The sequence below is a fragment of the Gopherus flavomarginatus genome, chromosome 5, assembly GCF_025201925.1.
Source record: "Gopherus flavomarginatus isolate rGopFla2 chromosome 5, rGopFla2.mat.asm, whole genome shotgun sequence".
NCBI classification, from domain to species: Eukaryota; Metazoa; Chordata; order Testudines; family Testudinidae; genus Gopherus; species Gopherus flavomarginatus.
Window position 1 is genome coordinate 15,859,781 of NC_066621.1, and position 20,958 is coordinate 15,880,738.

At 47.2% G+C, this 20,958-nt stretch overlaps 1 protein-coding gene across 3 annotated transcripts in view; it reads left to right on the top strand.

The window, feature by feature from the left end:
• The first annotated feature begins 891 nt into the window (after window positions 1-891).
• Window positions 892-20,958, top strand: part of PIK3C2B (phosphatidylinositol-4-phosphate 3-kinase catalytic subunit type 2 beta) — an 86,329-nt gene continuing 66,262 nt past the window's right edge. The window contains exon 1 of one of the 3 annotated variants that reach the window (XM_050957120.1): window positions 892-1,237. The gene's annotated coding sequence lies outside the window, so the exon portion shown is untranslated. Of the gene's footprint in view, window positions 1,238-7,131; window positions 7,233-20,958 lie in introns of those variants that run through there. The other 2 variants (XM_050957121.1, XM_050957122.1) reach the window with 2 other exon arrangements.

Consider the following 20,958-nt stretch of genomic DNA (forward strand, 5'->3'; position numbering starts at 1 on the left):
TGCCAAGTACAATGCAGTCCTTCCTGCTCCAAGATCTGGGTTCCTAGGTGCTGCTGCAGTACAAATAATAAATAATAATTAGTCAATAAATAAGGGAAAGAATAAATTGCAACCATCAAAGTGAATGCTCCCAATGATCTTCATAATTATTCTGCACTCTCCCTTTTCCAGCCACTTCTTCCAACCCTCCTACTGTTGTCATCTCATTCTGTTGTTCCTGATGTAACGTCGGCCCTGCAACCAGAGCCCCACAAGTAGAGCTCTGAACCTATGCAGAGTCCTGTTGAAGCATCTGTCAACACAAACCCAATGGGCTTGCACAGGTAGGACTTGTGCACCCAGGCAAAATCCCATTCACTCCAATACATAGGTGTTAGGGGTATGTCTGTGTGGCACTCACTGCAGGGTCTTTGGGGCAGCAGTACCCATTCTGTCTGTTCAGTGAAGTGTCTTCCCGGTGCATGGTCTACAGAGGTGGTCAAGAACGGTAAGAGGGCAGGTGTTTACAGGCATTTCCTAGAGAAGCAAAGGTGATAACTTGTTTTTAGGAAGCATGGGTGTAAAGACTCTGGCGAGACAGATTTATTTTTCACCTCTTTAATTTAAATGCAGCTAACCCTGATATTGGGGCAGGTGCCTTCAGAGCAGGAAACAAAGTTGCAGAGCAGTTTGGGTAATCCCAGTGCTCTTCTCCCACAGTGGTGAATCTAAGACTCCATTACCATGGAGAAGGGGGTGGGAAAGAGAGGAAGGGAGGCACTGGGTTTAGGGAGCTGATTTGGCTTTGGTTGCTTCAGAGAGTAATAAGTGTGCTTGTGGCTGGCCCTTTCAAAGCAAGCTTTCAGCGGTGCAATGCCTGAGGTCTCCAGGAGATGGCACATCCCTTTTCTTCTCTTCTTTATTGTCTTCCCCTGGCTGCATCGCTTTCTCTCTCTTTGTGCCTAGTTCGCTTTGCTCTGTGGGGATTTTGCAGTCTGATGGCTTCACCCCTTCCTGCCATCTACCATCCGAGGAGGGACGCTCTTCTGCATTTACTCCTTTGATTTTATCTGTCCTACAGATGCACAAGCGTTTATTTTGGACAAGATCACACTGAGAATTTTTGGAAGAATCATCCACAGGAGGAAGAGGTGGGTGTGTGTGTGAAAGACCCAGAGGGAGGAAGAGTAAGAGGGAGGCACACAAAAATACACTTGCAATATCTTCGCAGCCCAGGAAATCGCAGTGCAAATATCAGGTAAGAAACTGACGCGCGGCTGCTTTCGGGAGTGGAACTGGGGCAGGCGGGGGGACGTGAAATTGACTAGGACCTGTTTGACATTGATTACGTAGAGCCTGAGATTAACCAGCGGGAGGATTTTCCCGTTTTTTTAAAACATGGAAACATTGAAGATGCAACAATACAGGAAGGAGGAAAAGGTTCTTCCACTCCAGTCCCAGCCCTGGATATATGTAGCAGCAAAAGCCAGAAGTCGGTAGCAGGTTGCTGGAGGAGGGGGGTTGTTGACGGATCCCAACTGCAGGGGAATGTTTGTGGGTGTGGAAGGCAAATCCCTGGTTTATTTTAACCTCCTTTCCTAGCTGCAGGGCGTTCTGAGATGCATCTGAGGAAGTGGGTATTCACCCAGGAAAGCTCATGCTCCAAAACGTCTGTTAGTCTATAAGGTGCCACAGGACTCTTTGCTGCTTTTACAGATCCAGACTAACACGGCTACCCCTCTGATACTTGAGATGATTAGTTCAAATAAGTGAAGACGGGTTTTATTTCAATCTCCCCGTTCTCCCTTTGGAGGAGCAGGGTCTTTGTGGATTTAACATGTGAGTAAATGGCCGGGATCTCCTTGGAGACATTTGTTTTGCATTCCAGCCTTCTTGCAAGGCTCTTTTTGCTCCCAGCAGAAAGAAGAGAGACTGGGCCACAAAAAATAAATACATTTCACAACAAAGCAGAGCAGATCCTTACACAAACAGCAGCATCTTTCCCTCTGCTGTGACTTTTCCAGTTGGCAGGATTGAGAAAAATTTCCCCACTTTGTTAAAATTTTTCCTTTTCCTATTTGCAAGGAATAAAACAAGCCTCCAAGGAGTGGGAAAGTGCATTATGGCCTTGAAAGAGTTTTAGGATTTGGGCTCTGTTCCTGTGTGTGGTTTTTTTTTAAAAGGTGATGTGCAAACACTAGGGGAATTCAGCCTCCAGTAGGAAACTTGTACAGTTCAACTCCTTATGGGAGTCTCCCATTGGTTAACTACACTCTTTTCTGTTTTTATTTTCATTCAGGTCCCGGGTTGCATCACAAGAATGTTTATATATTACATTTAAGGGAGACACAAGGAACTTATTTATGTATTTTATGTATAGACTGGCTTATCTGTAATGTATATGGATCCTGCTGTAAGCCTGGTTAAAATGATGATCAGCATAGCAAAATCCCTAATGAAAGAGGCACTTCTGCTTTTTTCCTTGTAAAAAAATCATACCTGACCTACTAAGAGAAAGTTCTGCTGCTAAGTTGGATCATATATAGAATTATTGTGATTCATTTCCTGTGCACAGTCCAAAAAATCAAGCCCAGCCTTTTTTTCCCCCAGAACTATAAACCCTAAAAATAATAGCAACAGAAAACCGGATTTTGGGAAAGCTGGATAGTGCACTAAATAATCGAATCGAATGAAAACAAAATGTTGGAACCTTGACCATTAAGTGTACAGTAAACCTGAAAAAGCTGTATTATTTTTATTAGCCAGACAATACAACAATCCACATCAAATTATAAAGTTGCCAGTCAGCAAAGTCTTAGCGGTAGAGAGAGCCAGCTCTAGATTTTCTGTTCTATTCCATGATGTCAAACTCCCCCTGCTGCTCCAGATTTCTGCTGAGTTGGAGCAGGGTGTAGATATGTGTTTCTTCAAACCCACAAGGGGCATAGATCAGATTCCTTGTGCTGCTTGAGAGGGCTCCTGTTCTTAGCATGCATGTATGTGTGTGTTAGAGATAGCATTTTTAAAAAGAAGGCACTTGTCATGGTATTGATCATGTCACGATAAACTGTGATGTTTTCCTGCTTTTGGAATGGAATATCCTAGGCCCTGCTCTTGCAAATTCTTAGGCATATGCTTAATGGTAAGCACCAGGGTTTAATGGGGCTATTCACATGCAGAAAGGTAAGCATGTGCTTAACTGTTTGCAGGATCTATGCTACAGCAAGCTGACATCAGTGTGATCCGATAAATACATCCTTGCTTTTTAGTGTCAACCACAGTGTAGCTATTCGAGAGAGAAAAAATGTGATTGGTAAATCAGGCTTTCTAGCCCCACCAGTATAACTGGGCAGATGAACATTCATTAGCCACCTTACTGTGAATGGATAATGTTAAACAAAAGGCAAAGTGGGATCAGGCAGCGCATCAGCAATTTATCTGGGTCCTAAAAGTATCTTTTTTTTGGCCTTGTGCTTCTGTGGACCGCCAATACCTGTAAGGATCTGTGTGTGTGTGTGTGTGTGTGTGTGTGCGTGCGTGCGTGCGCGCTCCCATCAGCTCCATACATGTACGGGGCCAGATACTCCCAGGGTGTTGTGCAGAGTTCCTGGGGCAGCTGGGGCGGGGGTGGCAGTAACTGTAGCTAGCCATGCAGCCTCACTCTCCTTACGGGGAACATGAAGTATGCTAATACAATGTGCCAAATCAACAGCCTCCCCTGGTCAGATAGGCAGGGTTCTATAGGGCACTAGCTGTGAGCTAAGGATCTCCCTGGCAGAAGCCTAGAGGCTGGGGGTAGTAGGGTCCTGCCCTCCTTTGGGATGAAGCCCCCTGTAATTTACCTATGTCAGCATCAGTGCATCTGGCCCTGCGTGTGCACACCTAATACAGAGTCCCTCTAGGCCTGCTCTCCTCTCACTTACACCAGTCTTGATCAGCCTAACCAGTCTGAAACTGAGATGAAAATCCACACTATTATACACCGAGTGGGCCTGAAAGTGTTAGGAGATGGTCCCACTAACAGACTGTAAGGCTGATTTTCCTCTCATTTACCCTTGATGTCAATTGGGTGTAACTGCATCAAAGCCATGGAGTCACTGATGTCAATGAAAGGAGAACGACCCCACTACTGGTTTCTAGCAGCTCCCTTTGGCCTGCACTTGGTGCAGCATTGCTGATGCGTAACAATGTGTGTCCAGCCCTTGACCAGGTTGCTCGGTCTGACTTAGGCCTGGGGTGTCTGAAGGCACATGGGGATTGTGCAGGGTCCTTGCCTCCACAACCACCACCAAACCCAAGAGAATCATGAATGATTTAATTGTTGAGAGTTCTCCAGCTGATTTCAGCTGCAAGAATGAATGTGCCAGGGAGAGGTTGACTAGCGCTGTACAAGCAGGAAATGTGCCTGAAGGCAGAGATCAGAGAACAGCTGAAGGGACTGTCTCTGGAACAGTGGTTTAAACTTGGCTTCTGCTGATTTTTCTCACACTCTTGCCGTGACTAGTTCTCTCTGGGTCTAGCTGTGCCACCCAGCTTCGTCATTCCCTTTCCCAGGCCCTTTCCCTGGCACCGTGCTAACCTTTCCCTAGGGCTGCAGGGGGGCGATGGTATTTGCAGACTCTTGGAGAGAGACGGGGAGGGCAGAGAGGGAAGGAAGGAGTACTGGCCAACTCCTACAGCATTTTCAGTGCTGCCCAGCAGTAGTTCCTCTGTGTGATGTTGCAGACTGCTCTGTGAGGTGACTCTATAACCCAGGCAGAGAGAATAAAACAATAGTTTCATTGGCAATGGGCTTGTGTTACCGGGGGTGTGGGGGGGGGGGGAGGTTAGATGAGATTTTGCAGCTACCGCTTTCTTCAAGGGATAAGGGATGCTCTAGGTGGGGAAAAAGAACTTCACCTGCACAAGGTCTGTAGCTGTAGATTCACCTTACAGGGGTGATCCAGGAGCATCCACCAGATAGCGACTTCCAATGCAAGCTCCTTTTGCAGGATATATCGTCCTTGCTAGAAGTGTGTAGGAAAGGATCAGACATTCAAAGGCACGGAGGCACAGCGAGCTCCAGAGGGGAGCCAGGCAGATAGAGGTTATGTTTATAAAGTGGAGAGAATTCACTCCCATTTGTACTCGGGGAGAGGGATAAGCAGGCCTGAGAAGCATAAAGCACCAACCTTCCCCTTGTAGGCTGTGGGTTCCATCCATTTACAACACTGAGTCTGAGTATCCTGATTCCCAGCAGCAGACAGTAAACGCTGTCCCCCAGGCCTGGTACTGGCCGGGTCAATAGCTGCAAGTGCATCAGAGTCCAGGCATGAGTCAGTCCCATCTTGCTCTGAGCTGCCAGGATTTCAAACCCCTTGTAGGGGAGGGAACCGGCCTGTAAGGTGCACCTAGTTTGCAGCTGCTGCTTGTGTCAAGTGAGCTACTCTGGCTCTTCCTTGATGCCTGTTCTTAACTTGCATCTGTTACAGCCTGGTGCTGGATCAGCTATGTAAACATGCTTCTGGAGGGGTGTGTAGCCCAGATAGCTAACGCAACTGCTTGGGAGCTGCTCACAGTTCAACGGCTAGAAGCCTTTCTGTCGTAAGCACCTCCTGAACTTGGCTCTATCAAAATCCAGAGGGGTCTCAGAAGGGATACAAGACTGCTGAGGGCAGAAATACCGTTGGGATTTGTGTATCTATGCAGATAGCCACACACAGATCTGATGGATTAAGGGTAGTTAGGGGTACGGGTGACTATTGATGTATCAGAACCCAGCAGCCAATGTGCTGAGCTCCTCTGACAATCTGTCCATACACATCACAATCACAGCTGAGTTGCTGTGAAAATCCTGGCCTGATCTGGAGTGCAGATCACTTGAGAATCTGGCCCGGAGCTCTTTTGAGCCACTGCCCCCTGTATGTGCCCTTTACCTGAGGTCCCGGTTGAGGGAAGGGTCTTTCCCCAGCTGTATGAATTGACACAGTGGAGCTACAAACCAAACTGAAACCCTTGCACAGGAAATGGAAGTGGGTGTGTTGCAGAAGGTTCCTGCGTATCGTGGCCCTTCAGACACCAAGTGGCATTGCAGCACCAGCGCACTTGAGGACAGAGATGAGAGATCGCCGATGTATAGAAACTGCTGAAAGGGGGGGAATGCCTCCTTTCTGCTGAGTCTAGCCAGGCCTGCCCCGTGCCAGATTGGGCGCCTTTGTGGTCTTGTCCTGCCAAGTTTGCACAATGTGCCGCCAGGCTCCTGAGGCTGATGCACCCCAGTGTGAGTGGAGGCTACATAAGTTAAGGTGAAGCTCTAGACCTAGCAAGTCACGGCTCCTTTATTGCACTAGCTCCCTTCCTTGTAAGAGTGCAGGGTCAAATTGGGGTGAAGAGAGGTGCAGAGGGCAAATGGGCTTAGTCTGATCCCCATTGTACTAATGAGGCACTTGGCGAATGGTCCCCTCCTAGGCCTCTCTCCTAGGCTGCAGTAACCTGATAGCTATGCAGCAGCATCTCCCTAATGCAAGATTAGGTTCCCCCGTGCTTCCCATCCTGCTCAGCGCATTGTACCTTGCACCTATCTATGCAGCATTCTGCACCTCTGCAGCGCAGAACCAAGCCCTTACCGGGGCTGAGTGGGTGGGCAGGACGTCGAACATTCCCAGGAAGCCCTTCCACCACCGAACAGGAGGTGAGATGGCCCTCTGTTAAGATGCCTAGGTTTGAAGGCCAGAAGGGACCTTTCTAATCATCTAGTCTGACTTCCTGCATAACCCAGGCCAGAGAACCTCCCGCAGTGACTCCTGCATCCAGCCCATACCTTGTGATTGAGCTAGAGCATGTTTTTTGAGAAAGGCATCTTGTCTTGACTGACAGCCTTCAAGCGATGGGGCCCTGAAGTTGTATCTTCTGTTAGTTACAGTGGTAGGTGGCATAAGCCCCCACCTGTGCTACACATTGGAGAGACCTCATAGTTAAAACTTAGTAGGGTCTCTCCTGAGTAGACTGACTTAAACCATGTGCTGGTGTTGTATATTTGGTTGTCACAGTTTTTGTTCCTATGGCAACTGAGTTAGATTATTAGAGGATAGCCCAGCCAGCTTCGGCCGGTTAGGCGAGCTCTGTGCCTGTAAATAAATGGTAGTTTTGTTAGCTGTCTGCTGTCTGGCCTCAAGTGATTTCTTCCTAAACCAGCTGCCCCCAAGGATATAACAAGTGGCGACGAGGGTGGGATTCCGGTGCTGCTCCAGTAACAGAAGGAAGCAGAAGTCAAGGTAAAGAACAAACAAAAAAACTGCTTGTTTGCACTGACTGTGAACGTGAAACTAAAAATCACGGCTACTCTGACCTGGCCACTGGAACCTTTTGATGAGAATATAGTGCAATGGCCTGTGTATACTCAGCGTTTTGAGCTTTTTGTTATTGCAAATGACATTACAGAAGAGAAGAAGGTGCCAATATTCTTAAGTGTTGTAGGGGCTAAAACCTACTCCCTGCTATGCAGCTTACTACACCCTGTTAAGCCTGAGACTAAATCTTACAGTGACATTGTGGAAATCCTGGGGTCCCATTTTTCCCCCAAACCACTGGTAATTGCTGAAAGATATCGGTTCCACAAAAGAGACCAAAAAGAAGATGAAACAGTTGTACAATTTGTAGCAATTTTAAAAAAGCTAGCAGAACACTGTGAATTTAAAGAGATGTTAAATGATGCCCTGCGTGACAGGTTAGTGCGTGGCCTGTACAGTGAAGCTATACGGAAGCGCCTACTGACAGAGGCTTAGTTTACATTACAGAAGGCTGTTGATATTGCTGTCTCCATGGAACTGGCTACAAGGGAGGCGCAATACATCGGTGCATCCCCTAGGGTGCAAAAAGTGTCACAAGAACCTACCCACAAAACTGTGCAGAGTCAGGAATGTTACCGCTGTGGCAAGCCAAGTCACCAGGCATCACAATGTTGGTGTAAGGACCTGGTATGTCGACACTGTGGCAAAAAGGGACACATTGAGTGTACCTGTAAACAAAAGAAAAAGAGGCCTGTGGTCTGGCCAACAAAAAGAGGAACTCTGCATACCCTAGAGCAGACCCAGGATGATCAAGGTGACACCTCATCGCAAGAGAAAGTGCCACTGCATGTTTTGTCTTTGGCAGTGGGCTCACATGAACACTGGGTAACCTCGTTGTTGGATGGCAAACCTATATGCATGGAACTGGACACCGGTGCAGCCGTCTCGCTGGTCTCCGAGACTGTGTATAAAGAAAAGCTACAGCATCTTCCACTTAGGGCAACAAAAACTGTTCTGAAGACGTATATGGGAGAAGCTGTGCCCATGTTGGGCACTATTGATGTTAAGGTGGAGCTCAATGGACAGGCTGCTAAATTGCTACTGTTTGTGCTGAGAGGTAACTACCCAGCCTTAATGGGTAGGTGTTGGCTTGGGAAGATTCAGCTGAACTGGGCAGAAGAGCACCGGATGACTAAAGAAGAAACAAATCTAACCCCTATACTAAGGAAACATGCTGCTGTTTTTGGAGATGATTTGGGAAGTATGAAGGGAATCACTGTGACATTGAACATTAAACTTGACAGTCCACCAAAATATCTGAAAGCCTGAACTGTGCCATATGCCATCAGGCCAAAAGTTGAAGCAGACCTAGAGCGCCTCGTCACCAATGGAGTCCAAATACCAGTTACCCATAGCCCATGGGTCACTCCTGTCGTTCCAATAGTGAAGAAAGATAGCTCTGTCTGGATTTACGGTGATTTTAAAGTCACTGTCAACCCAGTATTGTGTGCAGAGCAATACCCGCTTCCCCGCATCGATGACCTCTTCACAGGCCTGGCTGGGGGACAAAAGTTCAGTAAGATTGATCTGAGTCAAGCATATTTACAGATGCACGTCGATGAAAAGTCCCAAGAGCTGTTGACTGTTGTGACTCATAAGGGGCTTTATTGATACTGTCGCCTACCCTTCGGAATAACATCTGCTCCTGCCCTGTTCCAGAGGGCTATGGACCAGATCTTGTCTGGCTTGTCAGGAGTTCAGTGCTATCTGGATGATATCCTGGTCACTGGAAGGAATGAAGAGGATCACTTAAAGAATTTAGAGGCTACCCTACAAAGACTGGAAGAGTATGGCCTACGAGTTCGCAACGACAAGTGTGAATTCTTCAAGCCCTCTGTTGAATATTTGGGACACATCATTGATTCTGCAGGTCTTCATAAGGCCCCTGCAAAAGTTAAAGCTATTGTGGAGGCTGCCCCACCTCGAAATGTAAGCCAGCTGCGCTCGTTTCTAGGACTACTGAACTATTATGGAAAGTTCATCTCACAGTTAGCCACACTGCTAAAACCACTTCATGAGCTCCTTGGGTAGAACAAGGCCTGGAAGTGGACTGAAGCCTGTGATGTTGCATTTAACAAAGCTAAGGATGCATTACTAAATTCTGAAGTTCTAATGCCCTTTGATTCATCCTTATCCCTACAATTGGCCTGCGATTCCTCCCCTTATGGAGTGGGAGCAGTCCTGTCACACATTATGTCTTTGGGAGAAGAGAGATCTATTGCTTTTGCTTCACGCACTCTAAGCAAAGCAGAAACTAACTACACCCAAATCGAACGTGAGGCATTAGGAATTGTTTTTGGAATTCGGAAGTTTCATCAGTACCTGTTTGGGCGGAAGTTTACTCTTCTCATAAACCATCGACCTCTGATGTCAATATTTGGACCCTACACAGGCATTCTCCCATTAGCTGCTAGTTGTATGCAACGTTGGGCATTGTTACTTTCAGCACACACATATGAAATCAAATATCGGAAATCCACTCTGCATGGCAATGCAGATGGCCTCTCAAGGTTGCACTTGCCGGTCAAACATCAAGATAGTGCCCAAAAGAAAATCTTCTACTTTGAACAGGTAGAGAATACACCCATCATTCCAGTCAGATAAAGAAGGCAACTCACGTTGACCCAGTATTGTCCCAAGTTATGGACCTGGTGATGCATGGAAAATCTTGACAAACCTCTCCGGTCTCACCCAACCTTGTTACCTACGTGTCCAGGAGGACGGAGTTATCGGTCCAATCTGGTTGTTTGTTGTGGGGGAGACGTGTCATCGTTCGACCACCACTGAGATCACAGGTGTTAGAACAGCTACATTCCGGTCACTGTGGAATAGTGCGCATGAAGGAAATTGCACGAAGCTATTTTTGGTGGCCTGGATTGGACAGTGCTATTGAAGAGAAGGCAAAAGCTTGTATGTCATGTCAGGGTGTGAGGAATGCACCTCAGTGGGCACCCCTACACCCATGGGACTGGCCTGAAAACCCGTGGCAACGTATTCACATTGACTTCGCTGGCCCCCTTGAAGGAAGCATGTTCTTGGTGGCAGTAGATGCCCATTCTAAGTGGCCAGAAGTCTCTATAATGCAGTCCACTACTGCAGAGAGTACTATCCAAAAACTACGGGGACTCTTTAGTTGTTTCGGTCTGCCAGAACAACTTGTGAGCGACAACGGACCGCAGTTCATCTCTCAGGAGTTTCAAAATTTTATGAAGGCAAATGGGATACACCACATCACGTCAGCACCATATCATCCATCTACCAGTGGATTAGCTGAAAGATTTGTGCAGACAATGAAACATGCTTTGAAATCAGCAAGGGGACAATACTCCATTCAGAAACGTCTGGACACTTTCTTACTTTTCTACAGAAACACACCTCATGTACGACCCAGGCATCCCCGGCCTTTCTAATGATGGAACGACAGCTGCGCACTTGCTTTGATCTGCTGAAACCTTCTGAACCCCAACAAATTGTGCAACATCAGCAGCAATATCAAGTCATCAGACGGGCACCCAGAGCAAAAGACCGAACCTTTAGCCTGGGACAGCCAGTTTTGGCTCGGAATTATACTTCCGGAGCTAAATGGGTCCCTGCCACGATCATCACTCAAACAGGACCTGTTTCCTACACAGTCCGGACTGCAGAGAATCTTACCTGGCGGTGACATGTAGATCAGCTATTGCCAGGTCATGCCAGTCCTCAGGACACATCTGCAGTTGAATGGTCTGACTTCACCTCTTCTGGTGAGACACCGAATCACGAATCACCTGTTCCTGACTGTTCTCCTCCATTACTGCCGGAGGCTGAGATACCCCTTTGCCCAGCGTGAGCTGATACCACCTCCTCACCTGTTCATGCTGCGGACCCTGAGCCCATGGTGCTTTCGAGTGCAACAACACCAGAAGTTCGCCGTAATCCACCTAGAGACAGAAGGCCTCCTCATCGGCTGGCTCTTTAGCTAGGGCGAACCCACGGTTATGGGGCAAAATAATCCCCAGGGCTTAGCCAGGAATGGAGGCAGTCTACCCTCCTTCTCTAGTCTAGTGTCTGTTTTATTTAGGGGAGGTGTTCTTATTTGGGGGGGGAGGAATATGTTGTGTATTTGGTTGTCACGGTTTTTGTTCCTATGGCAACTGAGTTAGATTATTAGGGGATAGCCCAGCCAGCTTCGGCAGGTTAGGCAAGCTCTGTGTCTGTAAATAAATGGTAGTTTTGTTAGCTGTCTGCTGTCTGGCCTCAAGTGATTTCTTCCTAAACCGGCTGCCCCCAAGGATATAACAGCTGGAATCTCACCACAGCAGGAGGTGGGAGACTTGGGGCCCATCTAAAAAGTGGCCGAACGTGGGGCTATATATAAATATAAACCCTGCTCCACCTGCCCAGTCACAATTCCCCCTCACTCTGCCTTCAGGCTTGTTTGGCTTTGATCACAGGGAGCTGCTCAGTTGCAAGGCCACTGGGTGATGCAGAGTCCAATCCAGATGTGCTGGAAGCCTCCCATCTCTGTCTATCCATCGCTCGGGTTTCCCGACCTGGCCTCATCAGCCACCCACCTTCCCGCAGCAGGATTTCCTCCCGAGGGTGGAAATGCGTAGAGAAATGATTGAAGAGCCTGTGTCATCAGCAGCTCCACATCCTGCCTGCCTGCTCCAGAGGGACTTGGACTGAACTGGACTCAGCACCGCTCTTAATAGGAAACATAGTGCCTTAAAGAGGAAGAAACACATAATCTTACAAGCTGGATTCAATCTGCTCTCTATTTCGAGGGCGCCTTCCTGTCAGTGTGCATATATAGTGCAATGCAGGAGAATATCTGGATGGCTTTAGCATAGCGCTGTTCCTAACGGAAAGGTCTGATCCTGCTCGATGTCAGCACCCACAATACTTCTTGGCTTCAGAGGGAGCTCTACACCTTGCCGGATAGCACACAAAGGCTTCTGGCTCATGGCAGGGGAAACTAAAGCCATGCGCCAAGATTTCCAAAGGACAGCTGGTGATTTTGGGTGCTCCACCTGAGACCATTTAAAGGAGCCTGATTTTCAAGGTGCTGAGAACCTGCTCTCTGCAAATCAGGTCTGTTGAAAGGTGTCACAGATGGGGCCCTGAAAATCCCTGGTCACTTTTGAAAAGTAGGCCAGATGTGTAGGTCAGAGGGAAAAGGTGTCAGGGACACAGGTGGGTATGGGGACGGCTGCTAAGGCTGGATCCATTCTGCATTCATGTGAGCCTCTGAAATGTCATCGTCACTCATCGATTCAGAACATTTCCTGTAGTCTGCAAAGAGATGTTGTCACACTGGCAATTAGCTCCTAGATAGCTGCGGTGATCAGTGCTGTTTAAATAGCTCTGATAGAAACTGACATGAGGCAGGTGGCCCTGTTGCAGATCCTGTTAGTTTCACGGTTGGGGAGGGATTGTGCTGGGCAGGGCGGTTAGAAATCTACAACCATGCACTGACTAGTGGACACAGTCAGAATAATTGGAGCCAGAGCACTGTCCAGTACCATGGGCCCCACACACCAACTGGGGAAAAATGGTTTGTACAGCTGGTCACTGGGGTTTGTAAAATTTAAGTTCTGTTGTACATACCAACAGCCACCCAATGCGTTTTCAGTGTAAAGGCGCTTGTCTCAGAAAAATAGCTCTGCGCAGCGAAGCCCGTTAGCAACAATCCTACTTAACCACAGCTGCCGGCAGGCCCATCTCTGACCCAGTTTTGAACAGGGGCTTACCACTGAGATGTTATGGAGTGTAGCTGGCCCCAGGAGGTGGTCAGGAGTGTACAATTTGCTGGGAGGAATGCTGCTCGGAATTTCTTTTTGCTGCCAAAAATCTGGACACAAAGGAAAATTCTCTCCTCTCCACTGACATTTTTCTCTCCCATTTTTGGGTTTTCATCGAAAACTGTTTTATATTCTTTGTTTAAAATGTTGGTTGCCAGAAGCTGAAATGTTTCTATATTTGGGTTTTTGTTTTTTTTTAAAAAGCCCCAAACTTGAAAAATGTCAGTGAAAACCCAAGAATGGACAATTTTTAGGGTGAAATTCTCCCTTTTGTTGCAAAAGCCGTTTTCTGTCCAGTATTCAGATGGAGAATTTTTGAGCGGCTCCACCCCCAAGGTCCTCCAGACGCTATTGTCATTCTCTGGGCATTGCCAATCAGTCCTTACCCTGGACGTTCCTTAGACTTCCTCTCTTTGCTCTCCCCATTCAGGGCCTGACCCAAAGCCCATCAATGGGAATTTTTCTTTTGCCTTCCATGGGTTTTGGATCAGGCCCTCATTTCCTCTCCCCTTCCTGCCCCCCACCCAACTCCCTCTGTCTTTCTCCCTCCCACTCCACCTTCACAGGAGGCCTCTTGTTGAGCCACTGGTGCAACTTTTCCCTGTGTTACCAATACATGTATCCCACTCTCGGTTGCTGCCGGAATGCAGGCAGTATGTAAGCGAAGACCTCCTGAGCACTGTGTGTTTGCCCTGCTAAACCACACTCCTGTTAAATAGCGGGCCTGGATACAGCTCTTCCTCAAAAGTTCCTGCTATTTATTTATTTAATTCCTTGCTTGAGGGAACTGTTCCAGCAGGAGGTCTGTGAGCTGCTCCGGCTGTACCAGGCTGCTCTGTGCAAGTCAGATCCCCCCTCTCAAGGTGCTATCCCTGTCCTGTGGCTTTTCCCGCTCGGCCTCATCTTTGATCCACGCTTAAGGCATCAGTCTAGGACTCAGGAAATCTGTGGTCAGTTCCTGGCTCTGCCTGTGTGACTTTGGCCAGTTAGTCTTTCTATTCTTCAGTTCCCCATTTGCAGAATGGGAAGAATTATCCTTCTTTTCTCCCAGCCTTTGTCTAGTTTGATTTTAAGCTGTGAGACAGGGACTGCTTCTTACTATGTGTTTGTGCAGCGCCTAACACTAGTGTCTGTCCCACGTGAACCTAAGGTTATCTCGCATTCCCGATCCCCAGAAATGCTGAATCAGGTCAGGAGCAGGAGGGCATGGGAAATACTGCCTATGCTAAAGGAGTGAATCCCAGCAGGTTTAGCTGTATCCTTCACTTTGGGTACAGATGGCCATGAATCCAAACCACCCTCCACTTTGGAGGGAGTTTGGAGCTGCTCTTTGGCTCAGAGCCCGGCCACTAAATCTGGGTCTCCATCCCATGTCAGGGTTTTCTGGCTGGTGGAGCTTGCTCTGCTCCTACGCCATTCTCCAGTTATTCATATTACAGGAGACCCTAGAGACTGGAGCCCCATTGTGCAAGGTGCTGTACATGCACATAGTAAGAGGCAGCCCCTGCTCTGAACAGCTTACAATCTAAATAGACGAGCCAGACCAAGGAAGCATTCCCACTGTGCACACACATTAGGTACCGAGAGGTGAAGTGACTTCCCTAAGGTTACACAGTGAGCAAGTGGCAAAGCTGGGACTAGAACGTAGCTCTCCTGCCTCCCAGCCTGGTGTTCTATCCACTAGGCCATACTGCCTGCAAGAGGCCTGTCCTGGGAACAACCCTTATAGATGCAGTAGTCAAGGCAGAACGCAGCCAGATCCAAGCTGCTGACTGGGAACGAGGCTGCGCGGATGCAGTTCAGGTGGGTGTTGTAGGATAGATGGAAGCTGGAGCCTGACGGAAAAGGCTTCACCTTTTTCAGGCTTGCTTCTCCCTCTGTCTGATTATAAACAGGTGTGAATTGTCCCCCCTTTATAGGCATGGCCTGCATCTCCCTGGCTCCCACAGGCCTTCCTCCGGGGCCTGCTGTGCCTCCTTGACCTTGGCTGTCTGATGCCTTCTCAGATGCTTCAAACGTTTCTATCTGCCTCTGAAAAGCAGCTGGGAGGAGGGGAAAGCCCATGTTGCACAGCTCTCTGCAAGCATCCAGGGGCCCTCTTCAGGCAGATGTGCCTGCATTGACTCCCCCTCCTAGCTAAGCCAACATTAGGATCATCTCTCAGTGCCTGCACCAGAGCCTGTCCCTGCATCCGCTGTGTGTGCTGCATCTGCTCCAGGGCTGAGCCGGGGGGGTGGGACTTGCTAGAGGGTTCACTCTGCTGTGAATTCCCACAGACTTTTGCACAATTTTCTGCTTGGCTTCCCTTGTCCTTCCCCAGAGTGAAGCAGGTGGTGCTCAGCTGCTGGGAGCTGAGCGTGCACACAGCAGGCTGTTTGCATTTGGGCTGGTTTAACCCTTAATGTGGGCAGATGCATGGCTCTATACCAGATGCATGGCTCACACCCATCCTTATCCCCCGCTCCCTCTGTTGCTCATCTCTTTGGACAGGGTTAAACTCATCCTCCCCGGTTCTGTACTGTCTGACCAGGAGCTGGGTTGCTTGGTAAACTGGATAATGTCACTCCGGTTGCGACTCCACCTCTGCCCTTCTGGCTTTGCTGCCATTCCAGGGATGCAGCTATGTGTGGCCCCTCTTCTCCCCCTCCCACGGCATCGGCATAATCCTCGCTGGAAGGCAGATATGCCGTGGCATACAATGGGATCACTAATGCAGCAGGTGCAGCTAGCAGGCTGTAAATAAAGGCCTGAAAGAGAACAAAAGTGTCTTTCCAGTCCTTTTAAAATTCTACCTGCCATTGATCTGGCCCCATGCGCTTGGATACTATAGGTAGGGGGGAATAGAGAGTCCTAAAATAGAGAGAGTGAACGCAATATCTTTGGTGGGATAACAGCTCCTAATGCTTTGTTACGATCCAACCACATTCTGACCACAGACAGCAACTATGAGGGGAAAAAGTGGATCCTGGTTGGGCTAATTGCTAGCGAAAAGGGGCATGAGAGGAAAATCAAAGCGAATGTTGAACAGGCTGTAGATCCAAAGAAAAGGGGTGGGTTCTGGACTTTGGTGATGGGGATTTAGAGCCATTTACGGGTAGGTCGCTGGTGTGAATCAAGGCTCATTGGGTGGCAAGCAAAATTACTTCCATCAGTAACTGGGGGATGAACCATCTGGAATGAGCTTGGCAGGTGTTGTTCCAATTCCCAACTTCACAACCCTCCCTCCCCCATCCCTGAATTTCTAATAAGTACATTATGGAAACAAAGCCACTGCCATGATTGCTGGCCGCGGAGGGGGCACATCCCTCTTGGTCATTTTCCCCCACAGTGCAAGGCGCAGGCGTATTGGCAGAGGGCGATGTGGGGGTAGTTTGCCTTGCAGCCATCTGTGCTGTATCTGAGGATAGCTAAGCAGTGATTCTCAACCAGGGGTAAGTGTACCCCTGGGGTACGCAGAGGCCTTCTGGGCGTACATCAACTTATCTAGATATTTGCTTAGTTTTACAACAGGCTACATAAAAAGCACTAGCGAAGTCAGTACAAATGAACATTTCATACAGACAGTGACTTGTTTATACTGCCCTGTGTACTAAATACTGCAATCTAAGTACAATATTTATATTCCAGTTGATTTATTTTGCAATTATATGGTAAAAATGAGTCAGCAATTTTTCAGTACTAGTGGCTGTGACACTTAAGTTTTTTTATGTCTGATTTTGTAAGCAAGTAGTTTTTATGTGAGGTGAAACTTGGAGGCACGCAAGACAAATCAGACTCCAGAAAGGGGTACAGTCGTCTGGAAAGGTTGAGAGCCACTGATCTAGAGGATGTTGATACCCAGAGCTGCAGATCTGGGACCTTTAATCAGCATGAAATTCTTTCTCTGTAAATCTCCTTGCAGGACGTGCAGGAGAAGACCAACTTTTTTGAGACACCCAAGATGTACAAAGGAAATGCTCCTGTTCGAGTGTGTCTGTGTGTGTGTGAGAGTGAGCGAGAGACAGGAGTAGGGTGTGTGGTGGTAAACTTTCCCCTCCGTGTGTCTGAAAGGCCTGCTGCTCCAAGCCACAGGGCTGCCCACTTGCGCATCACACCAGCTGTGCAAAGTAATCCGTTCAGCCATGTGTAGCAAAGAGAAAAGGGGGCTGGGCCTCTCTCCCTCCACCCCTTAGATTTTCAGCATAGTTCTGTCTGCCTCACTGCCTCACCACCAAGCCCCTCTGCCTATGACCTTGGTCAACCCTGTTAATTTACAGTATCATGTGTGTTAGGAGGAATCTATCTGCATGCAAGGGGATGGGAGTGGTGTCTGGATGGTCCTCTGTGACGAGGAGCTGTGTGGCCAAACACAGTTGTAGATCTGGGTGAATTATGAACAGTGAACAGTTCATTAGACAATTCAGCAGCCCCTTGCTCCATTCGCTAATTATCTACAAACAGACTTAGGGCCAGATTTTCAAAAGGGCTCAACCCCCAGCAGCTCCTGCTGAGAACAATGGAGAATCTTCCCACTCCCTGACCCATGCACAGTGGGAACAATGCGGGCTGCTGGGGATTGAGCTCTTTGGAAAATATAACCGCTTGATTTTGAGGCCACGAATGGTTCATGCCGATGGGTTTCAGTCTCTGAATCACTCTTTGCTGCCTAAATCACATGGTATGGTCTCCGCTCCCTGGATTAGACATTTCTACCAATAATAGCAACCTCCCTAGTTGCACTGGATAGGATGAAAATATATATACCCTCATGCTTCAGGGCTAAACTGACCACTAACTGAGGGGGGTCAGGAAGAAACTTCCCATCTGGGTAGTCTATTCCCTAATGCTCCATGAAGAGGTTTCATGAACAGCTGATGCTGGGCACTGCCAAAGGCAAATACTGGACTGCATGAACCATGGGCCTGATCCAGCATGGCAATGTTATGGGCCGGATCCAAAGCTTGTTGATGTTGATGGAAAGACTTCATTGGAACATTTAATCGGGTCCTATTTGGAGGAAGTTCACTTGTAATAGAAAGGCCAGTAAATAATAAACCCATCCCTACCCTGTGCATTTTCTGGCAGGCCTGTAATGGGCCAGATGGGAGGGTTGAGTTTGTATTCTCTCATTTTTAGGGGATCCCCTGGGCTGGAAAGGAGAAGTCCCCATTAACTGCACTTCGGCAGCGGCATCCACTTTCCTTTCAGTGCCCTTGGTTTTTGCCTCTCAGCCTGTTGTGTTCAGCAGAGGCTGGTGCTGGAAACGAAATTTCCCTTCCCTTGGGCAAAAAACCTTAAAACACTTAGGACTCGATCCTTCTCTATTAAAATCAGCGAGAGGGTGGGTTGTTTTTCCCCATTGACTCAAATGAGATGAGGCTCAAGCTCCCATTTTTCTAGGCTGGCAGCAGGTGCGTTTCATCTGAAGGGTACCAGGTACCGTTATCAGCCCAGCCCTTAGCATGTTGCAGTTATTGCATATGAAATAATAATACCTACTGCTTACCAAGCATTTTTCATCCATAGCGCTCAAAGCATGTTAGTATCAATATCCCCACTGTATAACTGGGGAAATTAGCTGTAAGCTCTTCCGGGCACTGACTGGTCCTAGCGTGATGGTGTCCCAGTGCTGAGCGGGGTGTTTTGTTTTCTGTTATTTAGTATTGCACTCAATCAGGGAATTGTAAGTGACACCAATTCATTCCAGTTTAACAACCTTCTCATAAATATACATGTTCAGTAGCTTTGAAATCTCAGTAAACATGTTTTTCTTCATGATCAGCTGGTACTTAGTAAACAACTGCCTTTTATGACATAAATAAGAGCATTACAGCTGCTCTCTATACAGATTTTGTACTGGTAGAACTATTAGCGAGGATGATTTTTATTTATTTAGTTAGTTTTTTAACTGGAATAGTTATCCGTACAACCCGTAGGGAGGATGCAGCTATGCTATTATAAAGATGCCTCATACCAGCATAGCTCATTCTCCTTCCTGTTCAAGAATAAGTTATACTGGTATACGCATTTTTATGCCAGTAAAATTGCATCCACACTCAGGGAGTTGTATTGCTTTAACTATACCATTGTAGTTAAAGCTGTACAACTTTTGCGTGCCGACAAGCTTAGTTTAAAGCTCCAGTGATAATTCCCCCCACCCTCTGGTGGCCCAGAGCAATTGCGTTCGAATTGCAATAAGAATATTAAACATGAAGGGCTAAATTCATCCTAGCTACAAATGAACAGAACTCCGCTGATGTCCCTGGAGTTGCACCAGTTCACACCAGGACTGGATTTGATCCAAAATGTTTAAAACCCAAATCGACATAATCGCATTTTATAATTTTTCAGAAGAGTTTTATTGTTATTGTTGTTCAATTAAAATCCCATCTGCTTGTTTTCAGACTAAATGCTGCTGTTGATTATTTTCATCCATGGAAGGTTGTGGGTGGATACGGCTCCTTTGGTATTTGAAAAATAAATTTGGTGAAAATCACCAATATCCAGGCCTTGAAAGATGGGATTTTGAAACCCTACACTAAAATCTCCCATTCCTCTCCCTTTTCCCGAGCCTGTCTGTTTAACCATGTATCTTTCCAGGGGTTAAATTTATCTGTGGGTCTCTTTAAAAATGCCATTGGCCACTCTGACATGGTTGCACAGGGAAGTGCTAGCAGGAATTGTGCAATTATGCTAATTGTGTATATACACACCAGACGAAAATGGGACTTAAACCCCAAACTTTGTCAAAAGAAAACTACAGCTGTGAGATGAAAAAGTTTCTTCAGTTCCTGGACACAAAGAGTGTATTTGCCATTACTTTCCTAGGCCTGGCTGGTGTTTTAAATAGCAAGGACTTGCATTATTGCCAACTCGTGATGGTCCAAAATCATGAGATTGGCTTAAAAATCATGAGGTGTTGTGTTGTTTTGTTTTGAATTATACATTTTAAGCTCTTATTGTTGGCCTTCTGGGCTTTGAGCCTTTAGGGTTCATGTTTTCAAGATCTTCCTTATACCCAGGAGGGCTAGGAGCTACCTTTTCCCCTAAATGACAGCTGAGAGTCTCACCTAAATCACATGACTCCAGGCACTGGGGATTTAAGAGAAACACTAACTATTGCAGGAGTCATGAGAAAATTGTGAGAGTTGGCAACACTAAATATGGAGACCTTAGACTGGGGTCCTAAAATGCTGAATTTCCAAAGCACTTGGGCGTGCACTTAACTTTAAGCATGCGAGTAATTCTACTGAAGCCCAATCTGACTCCTCAATGCTATGCTTTGTGGGCTCAGGAACTTGCTCCCGTTAACAGGTTTGGGTTTTTTCCCACACCAGCTTAATGAATATTTGCAACATGCTTTGATTATGTAAAGAGCTGAATAGTAGCATGGGCTATTTTGTCTTTATTTCCCAGAAGCTGTTAGTCAGTGAAAGTTTAGGAATAGACTCCCATGGGGTATCTCAATAACGCTGTGTGTGTGCTGATGCTATGAGATTTAAATGTACGTTGTTGGGCTTGGTCTCTCTTGTGCTCTGAGCTGCCGGGATGCCAAACAGGAAATGGGGTTAAACTTTAACCACAGGGCTTGCAACTGATTTCAGTGCACAGGAGTGAATTTCACCCTAAGCACCTATCCCTTCTCAGCCATGCCACAGGCCTGCATGGTAATATGCAAGCACTGGGAAGCAATTCTTTAAGAGGGGGGCACAGAAAGTGTGGATTTAAAGGCTCTCCTAGATCTGACGTGACCCTGACAAATGCCAGGAAATTCAAAGAAATCTATTCCTTTAGTATTATTTTTTATTAAGGAAAAAATTGTTCTTCTCTGTTCCTTTGCAGTTGGGTTCCAGCTCCTTTCACTCCTAGACTGAGATCTCATCAGCCAA